This window comes from Canis lupus, chromosome 25 (assembly GCF_011100685.1).
Source record: "Canis lupus familiaris isolate Mischka breed German Shepherd chromosome 25, alternate assembly UU_Cfam_GSD_1.0, whole genome shotgun sequence".
NCBI classification, from domain to species: Eukaryota; Metazoa; Chordata; class Mammalia; order Carnivora; family Canidae; genus Canis; species Canis lupus.
Window position 1 is genome coordinate 47679898 of NC_049246.1, and position 20181 is coordinate 47700078.

Below are 20181 nucleotides of genomic sequence, written 5' to 3' on the forward strand. Positions count from 1 at the left end.
GTGTATCAATAGCCTGATCCTTTCACTGATGGACAATATTCCATTTTATAGAACATAATTTGTTCTCCCATTTGCCCACTGAGGGAAACTTTAGTTGTTTTCAGCTTTTGCCAATTAGAAATAAAGATGTCATAAACACATAAACACTCCTGTACATTGTGTGTGTGTGTGTGTGTGTGTGTGTGGACATATGTTTTCATTTCTCTTGGGTAAGAATTTCGGAGTGGATAGCTGAGTTATATGGGAAGAGTATGTTTAACTTTATTGGAAGATGTCAAATTGCTTTGGAAAGCTGTCTCATTTTGATTCCCGCAAGCGATGTTGTGCGAGTTCCAGTTGTTCTGCATCCTTGCAAGCACTTGGTATTGTCAGTTCAAAAAAAAAAAAAAAAGTAATCATTCTGGTAAGCATGTAATGATACCTCATTCTGGTTTTAATATGCATTTTCTTAAGGAAGAATGATGTTGAGCATCTTTCCATGTGCTTATTTTCCATCTGTGTATCTTCTTCGGCAAAAAGTCTGTTTAAATTTTGTCCATTTAAAAAAAATTGTTTTTGTTGAATTTTGAGAGTTGTTTATATGTTCTTGATATAGGTTCATGGTCAGTTACATGACTCAAAAATATTTCCTCTCAGTAGGTGGCTTGTCTTCTCTCTGTCGTAGGACAAGTGTTTTGAAATTTTGATGGTGTCCAGTTTTTTCCCTTTTTCTTTTATGGATTGTGCTTTCATTGATTGTCCTTTCTAAGACCTCTTTGCCTAACACATGCCATGGATTTGTTTCCTGTGTTGTTTCTAACTGCTGTACAGTTTTACACATTTTTTTTGGGTCTATGACTGAGTGGCTTAAGTTTTATATGAGGTGGCAGACGTAGATCAAGGCTGAAATTTTGCATATGGATGTCAAATTTTCCTAGCACCATTTGTTGGAGACTATCCTTTCTTCCTTGAATTGTCTTTGCACATTTGTTGAAAATCAGTTGATCAAATTCATGGGGGTCTATTTCTGAGTTCTCTCTTCTGTTTCATAGATCTGCATGTCTATTTATTTTTATCCCTTTTTCATTCTTGGTATTAATTTTTCTTCTCTCTTTCTATCTTTTTTTTTTTTTTTTTGATTAGCCTGGCTAGAGGTTTTATTAACTTTCTTGGTCTTTCCAAAGAACCAACTTTTGGTTTCCTGTTTTTTTCCACTATTTTTCTATTGTAAATCACATTGATTTCTGTTCTAATTTTTATTTCTTTCCTCTACTTGCATTTAGTTTTAGTTTGTTCTTTCTTTAGTTTACTAAGATGAAAGTTTAGATGATTGATTTTAAATGTACTTCTCTACAGTATGCATTTAATGCTATACATTTTCCTCTAAGCATTGATTTCCCTGCATCAAACAATTTTTATTTAATTTTCATTTTCTCCTAGTTCAAAATATTTTTTTCTGACTTCTTTGAGACGTCTTTGACTCATCAGTTATTTAGAAGAGTATTGTATAATTTCCAATTATTTGGGAATTTTCCAGTTATCTATCTGTTGCTGATTTCCAGCTCAATCTTGTTATAGTCTGAGAATGTACTTTGTGTGAGTTCTATCTTTTAAATTTTGTTAAGGTGTGTTTTATGCCCCAGAATATAGTCTATCTTAGTGAATATTTTTATGTGTTTTTGAACAGAATGTATACTCTGATGTCAGATGTCAGTTAGACCAGGTTGATTGATAGTGCTATTCAGGTCATTTACTTCCTTCCTATTTTCTATGTGCTTTGTCTATCAACTACTGAGAGAGAAGTGTTGAAGTCTCCAGGTATAATTGTAAATTTATCTATTTCTCCTTTCAGTTCCATAAGTTTTTGCTTTGTGGATTTTGCCATCCTATTGTTATGTGCATACATGTTTAGGATTGCTGTCTTCCATAAGAATTGTTTATCATTATATGATGTCTCTCTTTATTCCTGATAATCTTCCTTATTCTGAATTCTGCTTTGTCTGAGGCTAATGTGGCCACTGTAGCAGCTTTTAGATTATATCTATGGTATATCTTTCTTCATTCTTTAACACTTAATATATTTGAGTCTTTTTAAAAAATTATCTATTTATTTGAGAGAGTGAGAGACTGTGCATGTGTGTGCATAAATGGGGGTGGGAGGGGCAGAAAGAGGAGAAAGAGAATCTCAAGCAGACTCCCCACTGAGTACAGAGCTCCATGTGGGCCTCAATCTAATGACCCTGAGGTCATGACCTGACCAAAATCAAGAGTCAGCCACTTAATCAACTCAGCCAGCCAGGCATCCCTGTACTTGGGTCTTTATATTTAAAATGTGTTTCTTATAGATAGTATATAGTTGAGTCCCTTTATTTCCTTTTAATCTACTTCACAGTCTCTGCCTTATCTTTTGCATTTGGACCATTTGTGTTTAAAGTAATTGTTCAGAGGTACCTGGATGGCTCAGTTGGTTAAGCTTCTGACTCTTGATCTCAGCTCAGGTCTTGATCTCAGAGTCATGAGTTCAAGCCCCAAGAAAAGTAGTCAATATTCAGTACATCCAGCTTTTCTTATTGCAGGGATGGATTGCTGACTTTCAAGAACTTTGCATGCCCAGCTAACACCAGAGGTTCAGCAAAGTCATGCTGGAGTTTCTTTGTCAACTTCCTGGTTGTAGGGCTCACAGAGAGAGTGAGGCCATAAGTGGAAAGCCACTAACTGAAGGTCAAAACAACCTGGTTCTAGTCGATCCAAAGGATTCAAGAAGGGCTAGAATCTTTCCCTGACAAAGACAAGATCTTAGGAATCTTTCCCTAAGAAGGCTGGGAGCATTTACAGGATATTCAAGCCAAGGAACAGAGCAGACCCATTCTCCAAGACTGAGCACTGTCTGGTTGTCAGGTGCTGTGCTATGTCCTCTACATGGATGGGGCAGGTACCCAAATCCAAGTTCACATGCCTTGTTAAACCCTACAATGATTGTATCTCACCATATCTACCTTTCCCAATGTGTGCCCTGAAATGCTGTTTTTGAGAGATGTTAATCAGAGTCATGGATGTTGGGGCAGAAAAGGGTGCTATAGGGAAACTAGTTTGGTAAACTGGGTTGCACTTTGAGGAAAACTGATTCCAGGGTTCAAATCTGTGTACAGAGCTGGATTCTGGGACTGAAGGAGGAAGGCGACAGGGTTCATAGGGGTAAGTCTCCTGTGAGTCGTTTACAGGGATATGATTTACAGGGATTTGTCACAGGTAAATGAAAGGATCCTAAAGACAGAGATTGACGTGGCCAAGTTAAATACCTATGTATTGAGGAAAAAAGAATCCAAATGTGTACTAGATTAACTGAAGCAGATGAAATAATCGATACCCTTAAAGATCATACAAGAGGTTACTACCCTGGCAAAACTTGGCCACAGTTAGAAAATCACAGTCTGAAGGAGGAGGCTGTACCTTCCTGAACTGCATCATGGAAAAGAAAGAATGTTCACTAATTACCTGATTTGGAGAGAATCTCCCATACCTTGACAGGGTATGGGAGAGTCTTCCAAAGCACATGATAGGAGGAGTCACACATGTGAAGGTGTCACATACAACATGTATAAAATACAAGCCAAAGTTCTTGTGTAAAAATTTGAAGGAATCACTCACTGGCTATTATCCAAGACAGCTTATTTTCCAAGAGACAAAGAGCTCAGGATAATGCATTGAGTGCTCTTTTGGCTGAAAGACCCCACACAACTTAAAAAAAGAGAGTGCTTATCTGAGACCAAAAATATTAGGGAAGAATTTCAAAGGTTTCTAAAGTATCCATCTGTCCCTGTTGTTGCTGAAGGGGCATTTGGCACTCAGCTGTGGCTGGTGGGGGTCCAGAGTTCAGGGCCCTGGGGCAAGAGCCTCCACTAGGTCAGTTCCATCTCCACATGGCAACCATTCACTGAAAAGGAGGAGAGGATGGTTTTGATCCAGCCTTGCCAAAGAATGGATTGCTGCTGGCCCGGGCTCCATCCTCCTTTGTCAGATGGTACAGGTTCCAGGAGCCCTGAGATGGGAGACAGCTTCTGAGTAGAGGACTCCATCCTTCTCCAGATTCTAGAACAGCAGGGAGAAAGTGCCCAGGGGTCTTTCCTGCAGAGGGGCCCACTTTGCCCAGTACATCTCCTGAGGTGCAGAGGAACATGTCTACACTAAACACTGTCCACACAGCCTGAAAGCAGAAATGAGTTGATTCTGAGTTGCTTCCACCTTCAATGAGGCTGCTTCTGAAGACCTAGAATCACAGCGAGGCACTTTTCTCTCTACTCAAATAATTTTTATTTTATTCTTTTTAGTCTTACTACTAGTTTTTATTGGCCCAAATGGAAACTTGATAGGATTTTATTATTTTTAGATAATGTTTTATAACCACAGATTATTTAATGTGACTCATAAATTACTTGATTCTGTTTTATTTTATTTGTAGATAGTGCAATTATAGTATCTTTACTGTTGTTAACAAGTCCACTGGGATCATCCAAAAACATAGCAAGAATTTTATCTTCCTTCTAGAATAATTTTACATTTTTAAATTTGTTTTTAGTGTTGTCAAGTAATTATATAACATCTCAAATGGAGACTTGACTCATAAGTTTTAGGATGGTGTTTTATAAATATGTATTATACAAGTATGAATCTTTGTTGTTTTCACTCCATCTTGTTTGTAGATTATACAACAGTGTTTATCTTAGTGCTATTTAACAATATCTTCTATTGATCCAGAAACAGTAAAGTTTTATCTCTCTTCGAGAGTAATATTGACTTTGCCTTATTTGATCTTGATGCTATAGTTAAGTGATTATACAAATGCTCAAATGGAAGCTCAGTAGAATTATAATTCTTAGGAAAATGTTTTATTTTATTTTTAAAATATTTATTTATTTATTATAGGGAGAACAAAAGAGAGCAGGGGGGAGGGGCAGAAGGAGAGGGAGAGAGAGTCCCAAGCAGACTGTGCTCAACACCTGTACGGGCTCGATCTCATGACCCTGAGATTACGACCAAAACTGAAACCAAGAGTCAGTTGCTATATTGACTGAGCTACCTGGGCACCCTTAGGATAATGTTTTATAAATGTAACTTATATAAAAGCAAATTTCCTGCACCATCTTTTTCCTCTGATTGGTGTAAGGGTAGTACTTCAGTTGCTGCTCAACAAAGCTCATGGCAGTAGTGTAGTGATAATTTCATGTGAGTGTAGTGATAATTTCATGTTTGGAGGTATTTGAAAGTCAAAGTTGATTTCTGTTTACCAAGGGAAGAATTCACTTTAGTTATAAGATTGATTAAATACATTTTGATTTTAAAAGATAGTTTTGAAACTTTGAATATGGCCAAAGATCCCCACTTCAGTATGCATTATGAATGTTAGGGTGTATGTGGAGAAGGGTGTGGGGAGGGTTATGGGGGACCCTACAAAGGGTTTGGACTTTCTTCCTCAGTTTCGCCCTTAGAACTGAGGAAGAATGACCTGAAAGAGGCCCCAGTGCCCAAAGTTAGAATAATTTTGATAGATAATGTAATATTGAATTATAACATACAGCAGAAAGTAAGGACATATGACTCTACCATGGTGTAAATAAAGAATTGAATAAATAAATGGGGGAGAAGAAACAAGAAGAAACAAGTCTTCCTTGCAGAAGAATTCCAAATCAGAGAGATAAAACTCCCTTTCGCAGAAATGGAGCTGAAAATCCTCTACCCTTAAGTGGGCAGATGTAATGACTGGCTTCCAAAAAATAAAGTATGGAAAGGAAAAATCCCAACGTTGCAGTGAAGAGGCCTCACAGATGCCTCCTTAATCAAGTGATCAAAATTAGAATCTCCTGTGATAAGTCACACTGATATTGTGTCAGTCCTGATATGAGAAGGTTGCTGCATCTCCATGGATTCTTCTCCCAAATCCATGATCCCAGACTAATCATGAGAAAATATCAGACAAACCCAAATTAAGGGGCACTGCAAAGTCCCTGACCAGCATTCCTCAAGTCTATGAGATCATAGAAAGGAAAGAGGTATTGACAGAGGATCACATATCAGAGAAGACTAAAGAGACATGAGTAAAAGCATTTCTGAGAAGGGTATTAGCTGAAATACTGGTGAAATCCAATAAAATCTGAGTTTAATTGAGAGTAATGTACCAATGTTAATTTTTTAGTTTGGACAAGTGTGTCTTAGTTATGTATGATGTTAATATTAGGGGAAACTGGGTGAAGGGTACATAGGAACTCTCTGTATATTTTGCAACCTTTTTTGTAAATCTAAAATTACTTCAAAATTAAAAGTTTGTTAGACTTCTGAGTCTGGAAAAGATGGTGTATATTCATTCTCTTTGCTGGTCCTGCTAAGTACTACAAAACCCTGGACAGAGGTAATAGGTAATTGATCCCAAGATGATTCTGAATGTCAAAAGGACTGGCTAGTGGAGCACCTGGGTGGCTCAGTCAGTTAAATGTCTGACTCTTGTTTTTTTGGCTCAGGTCACAATCTCAGGGTCATGAGATCCAGCACTGTAGTTGGCTCCATGAGCCCTCTGCTCCTCTCCCTACTCGCACTAGCTCTCTCTCTAAATAAATTTAAAAAAATAGATAGATAAAATCTTTAAAAGATAAAAAGATACATAACAGTTCCAGCACAAAAATCTCTTATCCTACCTTAAAAAAAAAAAAAAAAGGACTGACTAGGACCCTCAGGGCTTGAGGAATAACATGGTGATACGTTCTCTGGCTTTTAAAATTTTTTTATTAAAATTTGTGTGTGTGTGTGTGTCCCATATATCCCAGACTGCATGCTACAGGATCCTGAAAACTCAGAACTGCCAGGAGGAGTAGACAACAAAAACACCAAGACAATCTTGCTCTTTCTGGCCAAAAGACTGGGAAACATATCCCAGGAGGACAGAAAACTTTTTGGCAATATCCCTGTGCCCCAACCCAATACCATAGATTCCCCCCCCCCACCTCCCACCCCAAGTTGGTGTCAGTTGAGCCTGAGAGGGGAGTGCAGATACCCACCTCTGTCCCCCACGCTGGACAGCCACTGAAGACCTGGAGATGCACTCCTTTCCTCATGTTTTAGTGTCATTGAACACAAACAGGAGACTCTAGGCTTCCTCTCTCATGGAAGCTGATGCCCCTCACCCTCCCAACTTAGAGACTGAAAGGAGAATTTCAAATGAGAGGGAGCTGAAGAAAGGGATTTTTAAACCCTGCATAAGAAGTCCTGGGCAGACATCTAACTGTTCAAACATGGAACTGACCTGAATAAACACACCAGAAGGTTTGAGAGCAGGACATGACCTTTGAGCAGTGTACAAAGTAGACCAGAATGGCACTGCAAGGGATCAAATCCAAATTGTCACTGGAGCTAAATCCCATATGTATAGGCCAGGACCTGTGTACTAAATGTAGACTGAGTGTGTGCTGTTAAAATAGGAAATTCACAGAAAACCCAGATTACCTAATATACTACCCAGATGTCCAGGATGCAGTAGAAAATCCCTTGTCATAACATGATGTTCACTGGAATGTGCACTGTACAGACTTGCATGACCACACAGGTAGCCCTGGGTTAGGACACCTACCTGTACATCAACGTTCTAAAGTTTCAAATGTCCAGAGTGTCTTTGGGCACCTGCTTTGAGCAGGTGAGGAGTAGAGACCCTCATGGCTACTTGCAAGATGTGGGAGGCAGAGAACTGAGAAGGGTGAAAGAGAGTCAGGAGGCCAAAGAAGGGGGGTTTGGATTAAGGACACACACCATCACTTTCCAACAACGTTGAAACAAAGTCCTTCCTTTGGCTTCATTACACAGTTGACCATTTTCCATTGTAAATGCTCTTGATTTGTGTTCAAGGCCAAAAGCAATAAGTAGACCCTTGATCATTACCTGGATGTCTCTTCTGAATTGATGGAAGGATCAATGATTCATTATTCCCAAAGAACTAAGTTCACAGAGCTCCGTATTCAATTTCATGACAGAATGATGCTGCCCCACTTACAAGTCTGCTGTAAAACCTATAGCTCATGCTCCGTTGATTTGCAGCATCCCCCTCCGTACACGTGCCTCAGCTTTGCCTAAGAACTGGGATATCTGGGAGACAGATCTTGTATATTCTTTTTTTTCTTTTTTTTTTTTTTTTTTTTTTAGAATGAGCAAACTCACCAAACACTTTTAGATCACCAAGAAGCAAAATACCTTGACCACGATGACCTCAATTATTCCCCCAGACATGTTTCCATTCAGTTTTGAGAACAGAGGGGCAATACAAACAGTGTGGAAATGGAATACAGCTTTCAGTTTAGACTATCTAAGATTGGTTAATGCCCTTTGCAGTTTACAAAGCACTTTCATGTACAACAGTGTCTTGCTTGAGCCACGTATTAGTCCATATTATGCCCCGTGGACGCGCAGAGAGGTTCATTATCACACCAATCATGATGAATGGGTTTCCCATCATTAGACAAGGGTTGAGTTAAATCCTTGGGTTTAGCATTGGGAGCTCTCTCCAGATATATTTTCATGGCACCTTTTGTTTAAAAATGCCAATTATGCCCAAAGTGTTCCACTTTTGACTAGCTTTTAGGACACTTATTGCTCCTCAATTTAATGTTAACTTGTTATAATAAGCTCGTATCAGGATATTGGGACGCCCACCCCTTCGGCTTCTTTAAGATGGTCTCTAATTGTACTACTTTTCATTACTTTCCATCGTGCTTTTAGACATGAAAGGGGTTTTGGATGTCATCCAAATGGCAGTAGGAAGCCATAAAAGGGTTTTGGCAGGGAGATGACCTGATTGAATAAGGATTTAAGCGGATCATTCTGGCTGTCACATGGGGAATGGAGTGCAGCAGGCAAGCATGGGGGGAGGGACACCAAGCGTGAGACCAGTGCAGAGGCCTGCAGCAGGTGGCCGCAGAGGAGATGGGACAAGGAGGACAGACTCAAGGCGATTTGGAAAGTAGAACCGATGGGAATTGGTGGTGGTGCAGTAGTGGGATGAGGGCGCAGAGACTGTCCGATGGATGGCCAGTTAGCAAGGAAAGAATGGAATGCAGGAGGGAGTTTGGGGATGGAAGGGGAAGAGCAACCATGGGTGTCACACTTTATGTTAATATTACTAGACTTCTGTTATCTGTGAAATTGCAGGGAGAGGAAGACAACGAATCAGAATGGGAAGGGAGTTTGCATTTCTCGAGGACCTCAGGGACACATCCTCAGGGACACATGCACAGACTAGTGCTGCTTCTCAAGTTGCTCTGGTTACCGGTATGTGTTCCTTGGTGAGGGAAAGGGCTTCCTCTCTGCTGAGTTGCGGCTGGGGATTCTCCCATTTGTCACTCAGAAAGAAAACCCCTTGGCAGTGGTGGGAGGGTGCGGGGCAGGTATTGCCTTCTGAGCTCTATCCTGGTTATCAGTCACCACTCCCTTCTTTTTCCCTCCCAGGGTAAGAAGATAAGGGGGCCCACTCACTCAGTGTCTTGAACATTGCGTCCTCTGGCTTATCCCATTTCCCCAGCTTAGGGGTCCTCCCCCGTGACTTGCTCTTCTTCCAGTTGTGTAGGAGAAAGCGGCATTTTGGCTGGAGTTGTGGGTTGACTGCCATGTTGCTTTGATATCAGGATGGCTGCTTCTCTTTTCCCTGCAACGGATGCTGTCTCTGCCAGGTTCTTTCTGTGGGAGACCCCGGTCTGTCTTTTGCCTGGTTTAAGTCCAAGGCCGCAAAAGAGGTGTGAGGAACAGGGCACCAGGCAGACATGGCCTCTCATGCTGCCTTTGGCTGGTCCCGGGGCAGTGCAATTGTTGGCCATTAAACCAAAACCTCTGAGTTACAATTAGGCAAGACATTAAAAGGATGTTCCGGACTCGAGCATCTCACGGCCATGGCCACATGGCACTCACCCAACAGCATTAGTTGGATAAACATCTGTTTCTATAAGATTCTGTCTACGGTTTCACTTAGAGAGCTTTTCTAACCTAATTATGTGTGTCAACTCCGTGGCTGTAATCAGTGCTCTTGGGTTAACCTTCATAAACAGTCAAATTTAGATGGCTTTACGGGCTGTCTCGGGGAGTCCTTGGGTTACACTAGACATGACGGATTACTGCTCGGTGTATCTGAACTATGCAGCCCACTGACCTTTCATATGCACATTAATGGTGATTGAGTCTTGGCACCACCTTGTTGTTTTGGCTCTTGTGCTGCCTTTGTACATTAAAGTATGGATAATAGCGGACATGTCTAGCAAATTAGAGTGACCTGAACTGGTTCCAAGTTATGAGTGCTCGGTGAGTTTGCTTAAGAAGGAGCCCAGCAATTAACTCTGAAGTCACTCTCAAGTCCCATTGCCCACCCCTCATGACTACCCCCTGCCCTGGCCCTGGGTTAAGTGAAGGGATTACAAATTAACCCAGTTAGAATGGCCATCAAGATAAACTTGTGCACATTGTCTCCTCGGAAATCCTGAAGAATGAATGGCCATTGTTTTTCTCCTCAATTCTTTCCAGCTGTTTGCCATTTGGAATAACCATGAATGCACAGCACGAGTAAGAAGGGGCTTTGGGTTGCTTTGGATGTTTATATGAAGTTATCGGGTGTGTTACAGTAAAGGTCTTTCTCTAAATTTTCTAGGTTATTACTGAGTTTCTTTTGCATTTACAAAGCCATTTCTCTTCCTAAAGGTGAGTCCTGGAGTTCCCCCATTTATTCAGACTCTCTCTTTGCCCTGGGGAGTTCTAATGGGTTATATGTTGCAAACCTGTGGTCATCATCAGAAGTGGTCGGTCATTTTTAAATAAGAAACAATGACCCTAATATTGCACATCAATCTACCAAGTTACTTTTCCCCCCCCCCTTCTTCCTGTCCCTAAAGAGAAATCTAAAATTATAAAATCATTTTATGAAGGCAGGTAAAGTAGAGTCAGTTGTTTTTGGAGACACTATCATTATTCAACCATAATAAAAAATTACTGGGTAAAAGCAATCCTGATATATAATAAAGATTAGCCTCATTTTATGAGGCAGGCTACTCCCTTGTTCAGAAGAGTTAAAGAAACATAAATCACCTTTCCCTCTTCTGAGAGATAAAAATCTGGCTGCGTTTGATGTTGGGTACAGTGTGTGTTCTTTGGGGCTCGCAGTTGAGAGCATTAAAGTTCCTTGCACTCTTTTGCAGCTACCATGTCTCTTATATATATATATAAAAAAGCCAACTCAAATTTGCTCAAACTCCCCTTTGTCTTTTCCCAGAGCCAGGTTGTCTGGTTCTGTTGCCAAAAAATGTTTTTGATTCTTCAGCATTTATGAGGCAAGAGTAAATAAGGTACATAGGAGCCCTAAGTGAGGTGGTGTTGCAGAGGAGAAAGAGCCCCGGACTCAGTGGCATGCCAGAGGTGGCTCATACTTGCTTCCAAGAGGTGAATGTTAAAGTTTCAGCCATCGGGAGAGGTAGCTGACTTCATGTGGGCAGCCTGGAGTTGGCCACGGTGGGATTATTCATTTGGCAAGAGTTACACATCGGGGCTCTTCACACCAACCACCCATGAGGTTGTTAGCCTATGCCGCTGCACCACTGCTTCATCTAGAATAGACCATAGTCTGGGTGCGGAGCCCTTCTCCACCACTAGTGACTCTGATGGCAAGAGTGGGTCATTTCTCAGGGGCTTGGGAACACGTTGAGACTTTGGGGTGGGGTAGATCTAGGGCTGGGGTCTGCATTGTTTTATCAGTAGCACTCACAGCTGGGATTCTTTCATTCACACCCTGGTTCCGTTGAGTTCTGGGAACCCAGAAGCTTCTTGCTTTCTGTGCTCAGACTCAACAGGCATTTAAAACCGAGACGAGTGAGCTCCTGGGACAAGAGGCAGCCCCTGGGGGCAGCAGGTGGGGAAGCTGGCTGGCACCCAGTCCTGACACTCGGACCTGACTCCCTCACCCGTGTGGCTGTCACGGACAAGGTCCAGGTGCATCGATTTTAGGAATAAAAACAGTGCAGAAACTTATTTTAAAAATCACTCATTTCAATCCTAGCCACCATTCTTACCCATATTGAAGAAGTCGACATAAAAAGATGTGTTTGAGAAACCTCAGGCAGGCAACGAGAGGAAGGAATTACATCCTTGGCTTTCTATCCTGTGTTCAGGGCTCTGATAATGAAATTCCATGATATGGGAGACGTGGGGCACGTGCTTTCTTCCTGTGGATTTCTGAGTTCCCTGCAAATCAGAATCAGATGCTGAAACCTTGGGTCAGGCTTTCCTGGGCATCCTCAAACCAACAGTGAGGCATCTGAAGGCTGGCTGTCAATTTTTAAAAATCTTCCCTTGTTTTTTAGTCCACCAACCATTTGTTTGAAGAAGTCTAAGCCCCAGTGATCCCATTTCATATAAACCTTGGCCCTTTTAGCTCCTCCCCCTTCCTGTGACTGGAATGACCGGAAACCATCATCTCCAGGTACAAAGAACAGTTTGTGAAGTTCATTTACAAGGCCGTCTGCTGTGAGTGCTCTCGGGGCAAAAGGAAATCCCCAAGGAACCCTGTTTCCGTGGCCTCCCCTCCGCCCGGCTCACTACCCTCCTGCTCCCGCATCTCGTGGCGACTGGGCGTGGGTACACCCTCATCTTCACCCATCACAATCCTTGTACTACTCGCGGAGGACACTCAAAATACCAAATTTGTTGTTCTTGTTGTTGCTGTCCTGGTTAATTGAACCAGTCTCCTGCTCTTAGTAGTCTCACAGTCTGAACTGAGCAGATGATCCGGGAAAAGGTAGGAGATTCATGGAATCATTAAGGTTAGGACCTTGCAGGTGGAAGGATCCTAGTCCACATCCCGCCCCAGCGGTGCTCACCCAGGTGACTTTGTCTCCCAAGGGGCATGAGCAGTGTCTGTAGACGTGGTTGGTTGGTCCCTGCTGGGTGGAGGGGCTGCTGGCACCTGGTGGGTAGTCAGGAGGCTGCGACACAGCCAACGGTGCACAGAGCACCCCCCCCAACTCCGTAAAGAACGATCCAGCCCAGAGCATCCATGGTCCCGAGGTTGACACTTAGCGCCTTCCTACTAATGAATCTCTTCCAGTCTCAGATCAGACAGCTCCAAGGAGAGAGCAGCTCAAGCCACGGTGCCCAGGAGAAGCGCCTCTCACCCCACATCTTCATGGGCAGGTGGCCAGCCACCAGAGCGGGAGGGACCAGGGGGACCGAGGGAACTCATCCGCGTGCAGGGAAGCCCGGGTGTGCGGTGGCTGTCGTCCGAGCCCGGGAGGGCATGCATTCACTAAGAGATGGGACTTAGTCTGTGATTGCAGAAGGAGGTGTGCCACGGTGACACGAAAGCTGCGGTGAGGCCGGATTTGGCTCCCCGAGGACGACTTGCTAGCTCTCCCCGAGGGAGGGCTCCTGGGAGCCCCCCCCCACACCTGCTGGCACTGCCTCGGTTCACAGTTGAGAACATCCTGAGGTTTCCATCGTGCTCTTTGTTTACTTACCGTCTCCAGCCCCCGCTTCATCCTGTTCCTGTGTAGTTGAGTTTTTGGCCCCAGCAAAGTTCACGCTGGGGTGGGAGGCGTGCGGGGCCAGTGGGGGCTGACATTCCAGGAGGGGACCTGCGGGACACTCCCAGGCCACGAGCAGGCCTCCCTGGCTGTCCTCCCGCTGGAACGGCCTCAGCGGCCTGTCGGGGGGGACCGGCGATCACGGCCAAGCCTAGGAAGCTCGCCTGCAAGGGGGGGACAGGCGGCCGGGCCTGTAAAGTTTAGGACACAAGTGGGGACGGCGCGCGCTCCTGGCTTACAGGATCCCGCAGGAACTCTGGATCGCCCTGCAATAAAAACACGGAGCATCCTGCTCGCGGCTGAGAAGGGCTTTGAGGGTCTCCCGGGGGGCGGCTTTGAAAGGCTGCCCAAACCGCGGCCCTGATCGCCAAGGCGCGTGGCTGACGAGCGCGCAAAGCCTGCCCGGGCCCCGCGCTCTCCCGGACCCCACGCGGGGTGAAGAGTGTCCCTGCGGAGAGCCGCGCTGCTTCCCCCCTCCCCGGCCTGCCCCCTGCGGGCAGGTGTCCCACCATCCGGGAGGACGTCTGTTTGCACAGCAGCCTCCAGCGGCTGGACACCCAGGGCACCGCGGGATGCTCTTCGCCGGCGGGTGGGACCCCGGAATTTTGGCTAAAGGGTGTGCACGTTGCCGTGATAATCATGTTTTACATTCATCACGCTGCTTTCATCCAGATGGGTTTAAGCATTCTACAAGCTTTATTAAGTAAGTAGAACAAGTTATAACAGTTGAACTTGTCTATCATGGAGCGTGGTTTCTGGGTGAATCATGGTTTTTTGTTTTTTGTTTTTTTGTTTTGGCCACACACAGCAATGGGGTATCAATCAGGGACGGCGTGGAGCCGAGGGTTTCAGCCGAGCCTCCGGGAGGCCAGGCTTTGGTCTGAACTGGAAGAGCACAAAGGCCAGCGGTGTCCTGTGGTGCGCGGAGCGCGCGAGGGCCAAGGTGAGCCGTGGGGTCCAGCCCGTGCCGTCGGCGATGATCAGAGGGGTGGAGCGGGTGTCTGAGCCACACAGCTGGAGTGAGGCGGGCCTGGCTGCCGGGGCTCTTGGCCTCGGGGTCCCCGCAGAGGTGCAGGCCTCAGAAACCTCCCGCGGCCTGGAACACCGGCCTCCGATGGTTTTCGAAGGGAGGCCGAAGGGAGGCCGCCTTTCTCTTCCTTTAAGCTTAAAGATGCGTGGTGAGCAGTGGGGTGGGGAGTGGTCTGTGCCTCGGGGATGCACGCGGGGGAGCAAGCCCCAGGCGGAAAGACAGGAGGCTACGCTTGGACTGCTCCCACGTGGTCTCTGTGGAAAGCCAGCCGACCCTGGTGACCGGCGTGCACTCGGCACAGCTCGGGGACAGGGGACGGCCAGGTGCACACGTGCCCCATCTCGTCCCCCTCCCCGCACCCCGACGAGGTGGCCGGTCTCCACTCCATTTTGCTGCCGAGTTGAGTGAAGTTTTAGGGAAGTGAAATAATCTGCCCAGACCCACGGTTCCGGGAGCTGTGCTCTTTCCATGCCAGCCACGGGGGAGCACCGCGTGGGCAGCTGCCCCACGGCTTCCCCGGCAGCCCTCAGGGTGGCTTCGGCCCGTGCATCCTCTTCCCCTGAGCCCCTGTCACAGCACCTCCCACTGGGTGAGCGGATGGCATCCTAGTGCCCTTGAAGACTGACCTTGGCTGCTCTGCTGTGACGCAAGCTGTGCCCGCACGTGACCGCTTGTGCTCAGCGGGGAGCTTCACCAGAATGGAAACCCGGCGGCAGGACTTCCGCGTCATCTCATCCCTCCCTGGGGGGGGTGCCCGGGGTGCACCTGAAGAGAGCCCCCCCCAGCCCAGGTGTCCCCATCGTCCTCCACAGAACCAGCGAATGTGCCAGGTTATATGGCAAAGGGGAATTAAGGTTGCTAGCTGGCGGATGGGACCACAGGGAGATTATCCTGGGGGCTCTGGGGTAATCACAAAGTGGAAGAAGAAGGTAGGAGGGTGATCCAGGGTCAGGTGTGAGGACGGGATCAAGTGGGGTCCCTGACACCACTGACCCCAAGGATGGGCTGCGATGGACGGAGGACCCCAGTCACAAGGGGATGACCCTCATGGCTTGCTGAGCTGGGCCCTGCCACCTGTGTTTCACCTCATGTCCCAGCAGACTTGATGTATGTCATTATAAAGCGAATGGCCCAGAAAACTAGGAAGAGGATGAGCTAAGGGGTTAGCCCAGGTCCCTGGCTCAAAGGCTCAATATGTTTCTCAATGTCAGCATTCATTCATTCATTCATTCATTCATTCAACGAGCATCACTGGGCTCCCCAGGGCTGGACATGAGTCTAGGTGCTGGAGCTGGGGTTCAGGTGCACGGCTGCATTCCCTCGTCTTCACAACACACACCCTCTATCCGGGGGCCACAGCCTTCGATGAGTTGGGGCCAGCTGGGTAACCTGAAGGGGTGGGTGGTGTGGATGGTGATGACATGGGCCCCAGGCTCCATCTGACTGCTGCCTGGCTGGGCTGCGGGCCTCGTAAGTTTGGATCACTGGGGTTTTCAGAGGAAGCCAGCTATCTGGAATTTTGAAAACGGGAACTGTTTTATAAATATTTAAAATTAAGATGACGTTTAAAATATTGGCAGCCAACTCAATTTTAAAATACCCGAGGCGCCCAGAACACCCTTGGGGGGCTGGTTTCAGCCCAGTGGCAGCTACTAATTTTGAGCACTGGTCGGAGCTGGTTTACACCGGAGCAAACTGTAGAGGTCCCCGGGAGGAAGGGGGGGTGGTTGGCACGCACTGAGGCCCTGGGTGCCCGGCCTGGGTGGAATCTGCAGACCCTCTGCGGGGGGTCTAGACGCTACTGCGCGGCTGGGAGTCCTGCTTCTGCAGAGATGTTCCACATTTACCGTCAGAATTGGGTTGCTCTTCTCAGTAGAAAGCATGAAAAGGAACGGTTCAAAATGAAGGAGATCTTTCTTGGTTCTTCATTTGAGGACTTCTCCTTAGGAAATCAAAGCTGAGTCATTCTCTCTTGAGCCCAAGTTCAGGTGCTGCTGTGAGGGATCTGCGGGTCACGGCAGGTCTCGAGGTCCCGAGTGAACCTGCTTCTCCAGGACTCAGGCAGCAGGTTTTTCTGTTCCAGGCCAGTCAGCCACACAGCTTGACCATGTGGACATCCCTGTGTTCTTGGCAGAACCCGAGCTCTGCACCGCTGGGGCACCTTCCTGCCCATTCAGACGGAGCGAGCCGCTGGAGGGGGTGCATGAGGTTGGCGTCACCTTGTTCCTCTCCAGAGCCGCCGGGAGGAGCTAGGTGGCCAGGTACATGCCGGGCAGCTCCTGGCTGGAAGGCAGCAGGGGTGTGGGGGGCTGTCAGCATCCCGCCCCCTCCCAGAGCCCTGTGGGATTGCACCCCTGCCGCCCTCCCGGTCGGGGGGGAACCATGTGTGAGCGGAATTGCACCATTTCCAAGTTGAGCATTTGCCAGGGCAGGGCCTGCCAGGTGTCTCTGTCCCTGAGCCCAGTTTTACGTGGAGGCTGCTCCATGAGCCTGGTGCTCTGAGTGACCGAGAGCCCTCCGTTCGTTGTCCTTCAGTGGACCTGCCTGTATGTGAGACGTGACCCTTTGTTCAGGCTCCTAAGTGCGGGGATGGCTTATCACTGGTCTATCCCGACAGACAACGTGCACCAGCTCTGTTGTCCACGGCCCCCAGCTCTCACTGGCCAGCAGCACTTTGGACAATGGCAAGAGCTCCCCATTTCCTGGAGGCCCTGTTCCCAGAACCACATGCTCAGGCCACCCGAGTGGCCTCTTAACAACCAAATCATAAGAATTTCACCCTTTGTGCATCCACTGCATTCTGGGGGCCCCTGGTGATTCAAGTTCCAACACCATCCGGGTGGTCACTGCTCTGGAGCCCCTGAGCCTGGGCTCACCGCTTCTGCAGGTTCCATCTGAACATATCGAGTCTGACTTCTCACGGGCTGCTCACCACCCTGCACACCGGGCCTCTCCCCAGCCCGTGCTGCAAGCCCACAGCCCCTTCTACTCATTCCTCAGAGCACAGCAAAGACGGAGTTGCCGTCGTCCACACAACTTGACGGAAGGCCAGGCCAGCAGGGAGATTGTGATGCAGGAAAGTCAACTCGGCGGGGACTTCCAGCTGTTCCTTTCCACACCCGGGGCCCACTGGCTCGATCTGCCCTCAGCTCTCCCCCTGTTGCCGTGTTTTTGGGGTGCCTCCTACTGCCGGGACCATGCCCTCCTCCCTAAAGTCCACACTTCCAAGCACTGGGGGGGGCAGTTGTGCTTCCTTCCACCCCCACGGTCCCACTGGTGCCCCCGTCCTGACATCTTCCCTGTTTACGAATGAGGCCGCAACAAAGGCAGCCTTCAACACTTCTTGCACACACCACAGTCGGGCCCCGGTGTCTCCCACACCCCTTCCCCGGGAAGGATTCTGACTTTCTCTTGCACGGTGATCGTCGGAGTCTCCTATTATTATTTTTCCTAAAACACAGTAGCAATCTGCCTTCAAAGATGAAGCCAAATGGCCAGCTCTAGAGACAAGGATGTCCTGCCACTTTACATGGCAGCCCTACCTCTCCAGCTTGTAGGGACTGGCTGTCCCCTTGCCCACGCCGCCCATCACACCAGGGTCCCCCTCCCCGAGTCACGTCAGTGTTCCCTCATGGCTGGACCACAGCCCGGGGTCCCCCAACCCGCCAGACTGCTGCTGTTGTCAGGTGGATGCTGATGGGTTCATGGCACGGCTCACTGTCCCTCACACTGGGCTGGTGACCTCCTGGAGAGCCTGGATTTTCATGACAGGACGCCCTTGGGCCGGAGGAAGAGTGTCCAGTTTCAGGCCCTGTTCCCCTCAGCACATTCTATGCTGCCTGAGGATGAACGTCCTGCCCCCGGGCCAGGGACGCAGGTGCCGGACAGCAGCCCAGAGACCTCCCGGATCTCCTCGCGCAGGTGTCTGGGTTGTAGGGAGACCAGCTCCTCTGCGGGCTGGAGGTGGGGCTCTGGATCAGGCACAGGGCATCTGCAGCCCGGGCACCCGGGGACCCGTGGACACCTGGTGGCCTTTGCAGCTTCCAGAGAATGGGGCGGGATGTTTGTGCAGCCCTGACATGTGCTTGGGCAGAGGCCGGAGCTCAGGGTCTAGCGCAGTGGTGACACCGCGTGTTATGAACGTGGTGGAGCCGCACCAAATAACCCTTGGGACCTCTGCCCCGAGCGCACACCCTGCCCTCAGCTCTCTTCTCCTGGGCATCATCATTCCGTATCGCAACCCACACACGTCAACCCTGAGTGTTCTTCACCACCTTTTAACAGCTCGTAATTTACCCCTACTTGTCTAGTCGTCACGACTGGACATTGGGATGGGTTACCTTGTGTCTCCCCCGATTCACATGTTGGCGTCACAGTCCCCAGAATGTCATCTTGTTTGGAGATGGGGTCTTTACGGAGATGATCAAGTTAAAATAAGGTCATCCTAATGGGTCCTAAACCCAAGGACTGGCATCCTTAGTGTTAGGGGAAATTTGGACACAGAGACAGAGACATGAAGTGAAGACCATGTGAAGACTCAGGGAGAAGGCAGCTGCCCACCCGCCTCGGTCCTGGACTTCTGGCCTCCAGAACCCAGAGACAATGAGTTCTGTTGTTGAGGCCCCCGGTCTGTGGGTCTAGCCGTCCGTCCTAGCAAAGGGATGCAGACCTTTTCATATAATAGATAATCCCATGAGAGCATCTCCACGCCTGCGTGAGCAAGGTGTGCACCTTTGCTCTTTTGCCAGGACCCGCTCACATGCCCTCACTCCCCACGGCCCCTCCTCCCCCCTCTGTGGGCACCGTGTGCCCATGTGTCCCTCCGCCACGGCCCCCGCCCCCGGCGGCAGTCAGCACAGAATCGCATCGCTGCCGGTTCACTGCTCTGCATCCCTGGTCCTAGGCCAGTGCGGTGGGTGCTAGATGGGTCTCTGCTGCACAAAGATGGGGGTGGTGGTGGCTGCACTTGGAGGCTGGTGGGGAACAGTATTGGGTTCTGGATGGTCTTCCCATGTGAGCCCCACGTTGTAACCAGGCGGGACGTGGAGGCTCTGATGCCCACGCTGACTGAAGTGGAGGCCAAGGGTGGTGGCTGTGCCCTGGGACCCCGGCAGGGAGCGCAGCCAGGGCCTGCCAGTGGCGGCCAGCTGGTCAGGGAAGAAGCCACCGGCGCAGACACAACACTCAGCCTGGGCGAGACAGCCCATCTCAGGACGAGTCTTGCTGTTTGATCCGGAGTAAGTCGATAGCCCTTTGTGTCAGGACAGTGGAATTCCTTTCACCGTTAAAATGCTAAAAATCTGCTGCCTTAAAGTTTGTAACGTGGGTTTGAAATTGGAACGTCAGTCTTCCATAGATAATAAAAGTATTAGGTGTTTACTGTGCTGCCAAGTTTTATCTTAAGAAAAAAGGAGGTTCATTGAACGGCAGGGAGCTCGAGCCTCCTCCAAGTGGATTGGGACTCAAGGAAGTTTCCAGATGCAGCTGAAACTCTGCAAACCAAGGCCGAGGTCCAGGCCTGGGGCTTGAGCAAATGCGATTGAGAACTCTGTGTGTGTGCACGCAGGCATGCATGTGTATGCATGT

General features: G+C 48.0%; 1 long non-coding RNA gene across 5 annotated transcripts in view; it reads left to right on the forward strand.

The window, feature by feature from the left end:
• LOC102155974 overlaps positions 1–19974 on the forward strand; it is a 68911-nt gene extending 48937 nt beyond the window's left edge. For 3 of the 5 annotated variants that reach the window (XR_005378875.1, XR_005378873.1, XR_005378877.1), the window contains exons 3-5: positions 14374–14508; positions 16730–16856; positions 17596–19974. This is a non-coding gene — a long non-coding RNA (uncharacterized LOC102155974). Of the gene's footprint in view, positions 1–9162; positions 9283–14373; positions 14509–16729; positions 16857–17595 lie in introns of all 5 variants that reach the window. The other 2 variants (XR_005378874.1, XR_005378876.1) reach the window with 1 other exon arrangement.
• The last annotated feature ends 207 nt before the right edge of the window (positions 19975–20181 follow it).